At 63.0% G+C, this 10098-nt stretch overlaps 2 non-coding genes and 5 pseudogenes across 2 annotated transcripts; 1 reads left to right on the forward strand and 6 right to left on the reverse strand.

The window, feature by feature from the left end:
• On the reverse strand, positions 1–105 carry LOC120596545 (uncharacterized; annotated as a pseudogene).
• A 737-nt stretch (positions 106–842) lies between these two features.
• Positions 843–961, reverse strand: LOC120596546 (uncharacterized; annotated as a pseudogene).
• Positions 962–2542: 1581 nt separating this feature from the next.
• On the reverse strand, positions 2543–2661 carry LOC120596541 (5S ribosomal RNA). The gene has a single exon (XR_005651191.1). It is a non-coding gene; the product is annotated as a 5S ribosomal RNA (ribosomal RNA).
• Positions 2662–3372: 711 nt separating this feature from the next.
• LOC120596553 (5S ribosomal RNA) lies at positions 3373–3491 on the reverse strand. The gene has a single exon (XR_005651192.1). It is a non-coding gene; the product is annotated as a 5S ribosomal RNA (ribosomal RNA).
• A 1631-nt stretch (positions 3492–5122) lies between these two features.
• On the reverse strand, positions 5123–5241 carry LOC120596548 (uncharacterized; annotated as a pseudogene).
• Positions 5242–7579: 2338 nt separating this feature from the next.
• On the reverse strand, positions 7580–7688 carry LOC120596556 (uncharacterized; annotated as a pseudogene).
• Positions 7689–9101: 1413 nt separating this feature from the next.
• LOC120596542 (uncharacterized) lies at positions 9102–9219 on the forward strand (annotated as a pseudogene).
• The last annotated feature ends 879 nt before the right edge of the window (positions 9220–10098 follow it).

A 10098-nucleotide genomic window follows, 5' to 3' on the forward strand; every position in this document is an offset into this window, starting at 1 on the left:
GGTATTCCCAGGCGGTCTCCCATCCAAGTACTGACCAGGCCCGACCCTGCTTAGCTTCCGAGATCAGACGAGATCGGGCGCTTTCAGGGTGGTATGGCCGTAGACGAGAAAGGATGTCGCCTGCCGCCCCAAGAGGTCGAGCCTGGCCTCTGGGTTGCCGGAGACGCCCGCGCCTGCAGCGCAACTCCTGCTGGGGGGAGGGGGTTGCCAGGGTTCCGCCGGCAGGGCGGCGGCGAGCGATCGCCAGCCGAGCTAAGGCCCCGCGCGCCTTGGTCTGTTCCCGGCGTAGCCGGAGGTCTGGGTGGGCGCTCTCGCATCCCTGATTGTCCAAGCCTCGGGCCGCCCGCCTCCCCAGTCTTGGCCGCTGAGCAGGACCTCGGCCCAGGCGTGGCCTGCCATCCTCTCGGCCACCTGCACACCTAGGCACCTGCGGCCCGGCTAAGTCCGGGATCCGGCCCTGACCCTGACCCACCCTTCCCCTGCGCTTCCCCGCCGTGGCCGAGCCCGACCTGCCCAAAACCACACGGAGCCACCGGGACACCACCAGGCAACGCTTCGGCCCGAGACCTCGCCCTCCGCCCAGCGCCCTCTGCCCTTGGGGCTCGGCCCTGTGGTGCCCAGGAAGGCAGGGCCCGGAACATTCAGAGGAAACAGCCCACGGCTCTCTGCAGGAGAGCAGGTGAGGGAGGTCAAGCGCGCGGGGCGCGCAGCTGTGCGGTCGGTCCTGGGCTCAGGCGTTTGCCCAGGACCCCCGAGACAGCCTGCGAGCCAGCGAACGAGCAGAGCCCGGGGCCGTCTAGGGGCACCCTGGCTTGAGGGCGGAAAAAAGAGGGGGCGGCAAAAGCCTTCAGCACCCGGTATTCCCAGGCGGAATCCCATCCAAGCACTTACCAGGCCCGACCCTGCTTAGCTCCCGAGATCAGACGAGATCGGGCGCTTTCAGGGTGGTACCGCCGTAGATGGGAGAAGTCGTCGCCTGGCGCCCCAAGAGCTCGAGCCTGACCTCCCGGTTGCCAGAGACGTCTGCGCCTGCACCGCACCTCCTCGGAGATTTGCAGGGGTTCCGCGGGTGAGGCGGCGGCGAGTGAGCGCCAGCCTCGCTAAGACACCGCGGGCCTTGGCCGGTTCCCAGCCTTGCGGAGGTCTGGGTGGGCGCTCTCGCATCCTGCGACTGCCCAGGCCCCAGGCAGCCCTTCTCCCCAGTCTTGGCCGTTTGGCAGGACGCCGGCCCGGGCGTGGCCCGCCATCCTCTCGGCCACCTGCGCACCTAGGCACCTGCGGCCCGCTAAGTCTGGGCTCCGGCGCTGACCGAGACGCACTCCTCACCTGCGCTCCCGCCCCCAGCCGTGCCCGACCTGCCCAAACGCACACAGAGCCCCCGGCAACACCCCGAAACATCGCTTCGGACGGACGCAGCCCTCGCCCTGCACCGGGACCAGGGACCCGCCCAGTCCGCTGCCCCCTCGCCTTCACATCGACACTCTCCATCGAGAGAGACAGAGGGACAAAGAAACCAGAGACAGAGCGAGTGACAGCGAGGGAAGGAGAAAGGAGGACACAGGTTCCCAGGGCAGGAGTCCCAATGAGAGCCACGAAGGAGGGGACCGGGACGGGGTCGCCGGGGAAGGGGAGGGCCGCGGGAGCTGGCTGAGGTCAGACACAGAGAGACAGTGAGGAGGAAAGGGACCGAGACGGAGAGAGAGACGAGAAAAGAGAGGCCGTGCCTGCCCACAGAGAGCGGGACGGGACACGCAGACGAGCGCACCGACGCACAGAGCCGGACCCCAACTGTGACCCCGAGAGCCTGCGGCCGCCCTGAAGAGGCCGCTTCCACAGCAGAGGGTGGTCGTGCCGGGGCTGGGCTCGGGCGGGGAGGCGGTTCGTGCCCTGTGCCCCGTGCCCCGGGACAGGCCGGGACTCAGGGAGACTCGTTGTGCTCAAGTCCTGCTGGGGGTCGCGCCGCAGAAAGGAAAGACGTTCGGGCTCCCTGGAATATGTGTGTTGTGCGTGCGTGTGCGTGTCTGTGTGCGTGTGTGCGTGTGTGGCCGTTCGCTGCGGCCTGTCGCGGGCGAGAAGGGCTCTCGCCGCGCACGCGCGCGCGCTCTAGTGCGTCTCAGCCTCTCTGACGCGGCTGGTCTGTCCCGCTTCCCGTCGGGCTGTGCCGGACGGCCTGGCGCCCGGTCCGAGGGCACAGGGCTGTCCCGTGAGAAGGGCGGGGAGAAGCCTGCGGGCCGAGACTTGAGGCTTCGGGCGGAGCGGGGCTGGTCAGAGCACGGACGGGCGAGTGGTGCTGGCCGGTCCCGCGTCCCGGGGGTGCGAGCGCACTCTCAGCGTGTGTCAGAGATGGCGGTCCTTGGGGCTCAACCGCGCGAAGCCCAGGAAGGGAGGGGCCCGGAGCGGAGAGAGGAAACAGCCCACGGCTGGCTGCAGGAGCGCTTGGGCTCGGGCGGCTGCCCGGGACCCCCGAGACAGCGAGAGAGCAGGGCCCAGGGGCGTCCGGGGTCACCCCGGCTTGAGGGCCGCAAAAGGAGGGGGCGGCAAAAGCCTACAGCACCCGGTATTCCCACACGGTCTCCCATCCAAGTACTAACCAGGCCCGACCCTGCTTAGCTTCCGAGATCAGACGAGATCGGGCGCTTTCAGGGTGGTATGGCCGTAGACGAGAGGGGATGCCTGCCGCCCCCAAGAGCTTGAGCCTGGCCTCCGGGCGCGGAGACGCCCGCGCCTGCAGCACCTACTGGAGGGGGGGGTTGGGGGGTTCTGCCAGTGAGGCAGCGGCGAGCGAGCGCCAGCCGCGCTAAGGCACCGCAGGCCTTGGCCGGTTCGAAGCAGTGCCGAAGGTCTGGGTGGGCGCTCTCGCATCCTGGGACTGCCCAGGCCCCGGGCCGCTCACCTCCCCAGTCTTGGCGGCTGGGCAGGACCCCGACCCGGGCATGGCGCGCCATCCTCTCGGCCAACTGGGCACCTAGGCAGGTGGGGCCCTGCCCAGTGCCGGCCCAGCCCTGACACTGACCCACCCTTCCCCTGCGCTTCCCGCCGTGGCCGAGCCCGACGGGAGCCACCGGCGACACCACCAGGCAACGCTTCGGCCCGAGACCTCGCCCTCCGCCCGGAGCCCTCTGCCCTTGGGGCTCGGCCCTGCGGTGTACAGGAAGGCAGAGCCCAGAATATTCAGAGGAAACAGCCCCGGCTCTCCGCATGAGAGCAGGTGAGGGCGGTCAAGGGCGCGGGGCGCGCGGCTATGCGGGCAGCCCTTGGCTCGGACATTTGCCCAGGACCCCCGAGACAGCGTGCGAGCCAGCGAACGAGCAGGGCCCGCGGGCGTCCAGGGGCACCCTGGCTTGAGGGCGGAAAAAAGAGGGGGCGACAAAAAGCCTACAGCACCCGGTATTCCCAGGCGGTCTCCCATCCAAGTACTAACCAGGCCCGACCCTGCTTAGCTCCCGAGATCAGACGAGATCGGGCGCTTTCAGGGTGGTATGGCCGTAGATGGGAGAAGCTGTCGCCTGGCGCCCCAAGAGCTCGAGCCTGACCTCCCGGTGGCCAGAGACGTCCACGCCTGCACCGCACCTCATTGGAGATTTGCAGGGGTTCCGCAGGTGAGGCGGAGGCGAGCGAGCGCCAGCCTCGCTAAGACACCGCGGGCCTTGGCCGGTTCCCAGCCTTGCGGAGGTCTGGGTGGGCGCTCTCGCACCCTGCGACTGTCCAGGCCCCAGGCAGCCCTTCTCCCCAGTCTTGGCCGCTCGGCAGGACACCGGCCCGGGCGTGGCCCGCCATCCTCTCGGCCACCTGCGCACCTAGGCACCTGCGGCCCGGCTGAGTCCGGGCTCCGGCCCTGACCCAGACGCACTCCTCCCCTGCCCTCCACCCCGAGCAGTGCCCGACCTACCGAGACACACGCGGAGCCCCCGGTCACACCCGAGACATCGCTTCGGACGGACGCAGCCCTCGCCCTGCACCGAGACAAGGGACCCGCCCAGTCTGCTGCCCCCTCGCTTTCACATCCACACTCTCCATCAAGAGAGACAGACAGAGAGAGAGGGAGATATGAGAGACAGAGGGACAGAGAAACCCAGAGACAGAGCGAGTGACAGCGAGGGAAGGAGAAAGGAGGACACAGGTCACCAGGGCGGGAGGCCCAGTGAGAGCCACGAAAGAGGAGGCCGGGACGGGGTCGCCGGGGAAGAGGAGGGCCGCGGGAGCTGGCTGCAGTCAGACACAGAGAGATAGTGAGGAGGAAAGGGACCGAGACGGAGAGAGAGATGAGACAGGAGAGACCGTGCCCGCCCACAGAGAGCGGGACGGGACACGCAGACGAGTGCACTGACGCACAGAGCCGGAACTGGACTGTGACCCCGAGAGCCTGCAGCCGCCCTGAAGAGGCCGCTTCCACAGCAGAGGGTGGTCATGCCGGGGCTGGGCTCGGTCAAGGGAGGCGTTTTGTGCTCCGTGCTCAGTGCCGGGTGCTCCGTGCCCCGGGACAGGCTGGGGGCTCGGGGAGGCTCATTGTGCTCAGAGTCCTGCCGGGAGTCCCGCTGCAAAAAGGAATGATGCACGGGCTCACTGGAGTTTGTATGTGTGCGCGCGTGCATGTGTGTGTGTGTGTGTGTGTGTGTGGCCGTTCGCTGCGGCCTGTCACGAGCGAGAGGGCTCTCACCGCGCACGCGCGCGCGCTCTCGTGCGTTTCAGCCTCTCTGACGCGGCGGGTGGGTCCCGCTTGCCGTCCTGGCTGTGCGGGGAAGCCTCGCGCCTGGTCCGAGGGCACTTGGCTATCTGGTGAGAAGGGCGGGGAGAAGGTTCTGGCTGAGACTTGGGGTTGGGCGGGGCTGCTGGCTGAAGGCTAAAAGCGGGTGGCGTGGTCCCAGCCCGGGGAGACCGCGCGGTCCTGGGGCTCGCCGGAGTTTTCCAGGAAGGAAAGGCCCGGAGTATTTAGAGGAAACAGCCCAGGGCTGGGCCGCAGGAGCAGGTGAGAGGGCGTAGGGACCACGCGGGGCTGTTGGAGACGCCCTTGGGCTCGGGCGCCTGCCCGGGACCCCCGAGACAGTGACCGAGCGAGTGAGCAGGGCTCGGGGGCATCCGGGCGCACCCTGGCTGGATGGCGGCAAAAGGAGCGGGCGGCAAAACCCTACAACACCTGGTATGCCTCGGCGGAATCCCATCCAAGTACTAACCAGGCCCGACCCTGCTTAGCTTGGGAGATCAGACGAGATCGGGCGTGTTCAGGGTGGTATGGCCGTAGAGGGGGAGATGCTGTTGTGCTATGGTGTTATTCTCAATATGACAACCAGATGGCAGCACGGAATGAGTATTGAAGACGATCTACAGTAGGATTTATTTCCAAATTGCCCACAAGACTACAGCACAGAATTACTTCATGACAAGCACCCCTTGTTTTTCACAAGATGTACACGAAATGGCATAAGAAAACTTTTCATAATGACATTCCAGAGTTTATTTTCAGAATGCACATGAGATAGCAACCAAATTACATTTTATACATGCACTGTGATTTATTCCGAAAATGCTCACCGTATGGCGGCAGATGAGTATTCATAACAAATACTCAGGTATTATTTCTAAAATGCCCTCCAGACGGCAGCAGCGAACAAATTTCATGACATACGCACTTATGTTTTTCCCAAGATTCACACGCTGGAGTGATATTTTTTAAAGGCACACGACAACAGCAGCAATAACTTTTCTTGGGAGGCGCTGTGGCGTTATTCCCAAAATGCTCATCCCATGGCAGCAGAAAATAAATTGTTACACTCACATACACCTGACTGTTATTTTCAAAATTTCCACGAGATGGCAACAGAGAACAGTTTTTCATTACATGCAATCCTGTGTTATTCTCAAGTTTAACCTGAAAAGGCACCAGAGAAAAAAATTATAACGACATACCCTGGGGTGTTATTTTTTAAATGCACATGAGATAGCAGGTTTTTTTCATGACATTCACTGTGGTATTATTCTCAGATAACCACCAGATGGCATCAGAAAATGATTTTGTGCTGACATATACCTGGGTATTATTTTCAAAATGCCCACGAAATTGCAGTAGAGAACAACTTCATGACGTGCACCCCTGTGTCTTTATACAATGCAAATGAAATCGCAGTAGACAAAAAGATGATTATAATGACATTCTTTTGGGTTTACTTTCAGAATGCACCTTACAGAGGCTGAAATAACATTTTTTGATCGGCGCTGTGCTGTTATTCCCAGAATGCCCACTAGATGGCAGCAAGAATAAATTTTAATGATGACATACACTGTGTGTTGTTTTCAAAATACCCACGAGATGGCAGCACAGAAAAACTCTTCATAATGACATGCCCTGGTGTTATTTTCAAAATTAACATGAAAAAGCAGTAGAAAGAACTTTATGAGCAGCACTGTCATGTTATTCCCAAATTTCCCACCCGATGGCAGCAGAGAATGAATATTCATAATGACCTACACTTGATAACCTATTGTCAGGTATTCTTCCCAAAATGCACACGAGATGGCAGCAGAGGATAACGAATAACGTTTCAATATCTAAACTCAGGTGTTATTCCCACAAAGCACACGAGATGGCAGCAGAGAAGAGCGTTTCCCTGCCTTAAGGACTCTGCCCACCATTCAAATAAGAGTCCAGACCCTTGGTACTTAGCTCACTTTGAAATAACTCCTGTCCTTTACATATCTCTTCTCACCCCGGGCTACGGCCCCTCGCACCTCCCCTGTCCCTCCCTGCTTCGGCCGTGTCCCCTCCCCCTATCCCCGACCCCTGTCCTCTCCTTCTGTCCCTCTCGCCTCACGCCTCTGTCCTCCCTGTCCCTCAGCCCACCCTGACTGGCAGCCGGCCTCGCTACACCACTGAGGCTGGAGCGGCAGCCATGGCCGCGCCCGGCATGGACGAGCGCTTGCCTCTGCTGCCCGCGCCCCGCTTGGGCGTCATCACCCCCACTGTGCACCCGCGCTGGCCAGAGAGCGGCCACAGAGGTGATGCCGCACAGACCCCTAGCGGGGCAGAGGCTACCCGCGCTCTGAGCCCTCTGCGCTGCACGCAGGGCTTCGCGGGGCCGGGGGAAGGCACTCCCGCTTCGCCCCTTCATCCCGGGCCTTGGCCGGTTCCCGGCTGTGCCGAAGGTCTGGGTGGGCAATCTCGCATCCCAGGACTGCCCAGGCCCCGGGCCACCCACCTCCCCAGTCTTAACCGTTCGGAAGGAGCCCAGCCCGGGCATGGCCCGCCACCCTCTCGGCCACCTGGGCACCTAGGCAGATGCGGCCTTGCCACGTCCGGGCCCGGCCCTGACCCAGACCCACCCCTCCCCTGCGCTCCTCGCCGTGGCCGAGCTCTTGGCCCTTGGGGCTCGGCCCAGTGGAGCCCAGGAAGAGAAGGGCCCAGAGCGAAGAGAGAAAACAGCCCAGGGCTGGCTGCAGGAGAGCAGGTGGGGGCTGGCGGTGGCGTGGGGCGCATGGACATTCGTGCAGCCCTTGGGCTCGGGCGCCTGCCCGGGACCCCTGAGACAGCGAGCGAGCGAGCAGAGCCCGGGGGTGTCCAGGGGCACCCTGGCTGGATGGCTGCAAAAGCCTACAGCACTCGGTATTCCCAGGCGGTCTCCCATCCAAGTACTAACCAGGCCCGACTCTGCTTAGCTTCCAAGATCGGGCGCGTTCAGGGTGGTATGGCCGTAGAGGGGGGAGGCTGTCGCCTGCTGCCCCAAGAGCTTGAGCCTGGCCTCCCGGGCGCCAGAGATGCCCACGCCTGCACCGCATCTCCTGCGGGGGAGCGGGAATTCTGCCCCTGAGGTGGCGGCGAGTGAGCCCCAGCCACGCTAAAGCACGGCGGGCCTTGGCCAGTTCCCAGCGGTGCCGGAGGTATGGGTGGGCGCTCTTGCAACCCAGGCCTCTCCAGTCTTGGCCGCTAGGCAGGAGCCCGGCCCGGGGGCGGCCCGCCATTCTCTCAGCCACCTGCGCATCTAGGCACCTGCGGCCCGGCTCCGGCCCTGACCCACACGCACTCTTCCCATGCCCTCCCCACCAAGCCGTGCCCGACATGCCCAAACACACACAGAGACCCTGGTCGCACCCCGAGGCGTCGTTTCAGACGGACGCAGCCCTCGCCCTTCACCGGGACCAAGGACCCGCCCAGTCCGCTGCCCCTTGCCTACTCATCCACTCTGCACCAAGAGAGACAGACACAGAGCGGGAGAGCTGAGAAACAGAGGGACAGAGAAACCCAGAGACAGAGCTAGTGACAGGGAGGGAAGGAGAAAGGAGGACACCGGTCGCCAGGATGGGAGGCCCAGTGAGAGCCTCAAAGGAGGGGACGGGGACGGAGTCGCAGGGGAAGGGGAGGGCCGCGGGAGCTGGCTGGGGTCAGACAGAGAGATAGTGAGGAGGAAAGAGACAGAGACGGAGGGAGGGAGACGAGAGAGGAGATCCCGTGCGCGAGAGAGAGTGAGCCTGTGCCTGCCCACAGAGAGCCGGACGGGACCCACAGACGAGTGCACCGATGCACAGAGCCCGACCCCGACTGTGACCCCGAGACCCTGCGGCCGCCCTGAAGAGGCCGCTTCCACAGCAGAGGCTGGTCCTGCCGGGGCTGGGCTCGGGCAGGGAGGCGGTTTGTGCTCCGTGCTCAGTGCCTCGTGCCCCGGGACAGGCCGGGGGCTCAGGGAGGCTCGTTGTCCTCAGAGTCCTGCCGGGGTTCCTGCCGCGGAAAGGAAAGATGCACGGGCTCCCTGAAGTATGTGTGTGTGTCTGTGGCCCTTCACTGCGGCCTATCTCTCGCCGCGCACGCGCGCGCGATCTCGTGTGTCTCAGCCTCTCTGACGCGGCTGGTGGGTCCCGCTTCCCATCCCGCCTGTGCGGGGGGCCTCGCGCCTGTTCCGAGGGCACCTGACTGTCGGGTTTGAAGGGCGGGGAGAAGCGTGCCGGCAAAGACTTGAGGCCTCAGGCAGGGTGGGGCTGTGACAGTGGCCGGTCCCTCGCCGAAGGAACTCCCGCAGTGCCCCTCCTCCCCCAGTAGCAGCGATGTAGGCTCTGGCGGCTCCGGAGCCATGGAGACCAGGCTTGAGGTCTTGGGGCGGCAGGCGACAAACTTTCCTGTCTACGGCCCTACCACCCTGAACGTACTCGATCTAGTCTGATCTCGGAAGCTAAGCAGGGTCGGGCCTGGTTAGTACTTGGATGGGAGACCGCCTGGGATACCGGGTACTGTAGGCTTTTGCAGTCCCCTCCTTTTGCCGCCCTCCAGCCAGGGTGCCCCTGGACGCCTCCAAGACCTGCTCGCTTGCCCGCTCGCTGTCTCGGGGTTCCTAGGAAGCTGCCCGAACCCAAGAGCTGCCTGCACGGCCTGGCGCCCCGCGTTCTCGCCCCTCCTCACCTGCTCTCCTACAGTCAGTCCTGGGCTGTATTCTCTCTCCGCTCTCCGCTCCGGGCCGTTCCCTTCCTGGGCTCTGCGAGGCTGAGCCCCAAGGGCCACCGTCTCTGACACAGGCTGGGAGTGCGCTCGCATCCTCTCTCCTCTCTCGTCTCTCTCCCTCCGTCTCTGTCTCTTTCCTCCTCACTATCTCTCTGTCTGGCCCCAGCCAGCTGCCGCGGCCCTCCCCTTCCCCTGCGACTCCATCCCTGTCCCCTCCTTCGAGGCTCTCACTGGGCCTCCCATCCTGGCGCCAGCCGCGCTAAGGCACCATGGGTCTTGGCAGGTTTGCGTCTGTGCGGAAGGTCTGGGTGGGCATTCTCGCATCCCAGGGCTGGCCAGTAAAAAAATAACTTCATGATGACATGCACTCATCAGTTATTCCCAGGATACACACTGATTGGCAACAAATAATAACTTTTCGTGATAACATACATTCATGTGTTACTCAAGGATGCCCAGGATGACAGCACAGAATAAATTTTTCTGAGGATATACGCCTGGATGTTATTTCAAAAACGTCCACCAGATGGCAGCAGAAAAATGCCTTTTTCTTAATTGTACTCTAATGTTATACCCAAGACGCACACTACATGGTGGCAGAAAATGAATTTTCATGATTCCCGACGCTCCAATGTTATTTTTGAAATGCCCACAAGATGGCGGCAGAAAATAAATATTTC

This window comes from Pteropus medius, unplaced genomic scaffold (assembly GCF_902729225.1).
Source record: "Pteropus medius unplaced genomic scaffold, Ma_sr-lr_union100, whole genome shotgun sequence".
In the NCBI taxonomy this organism is placed as follows: Eukaryota; Metazoa; Chordata; class Mammalia; order Chiroptera; family Pteropodidae; genus Pteropus; species Pteropus medius.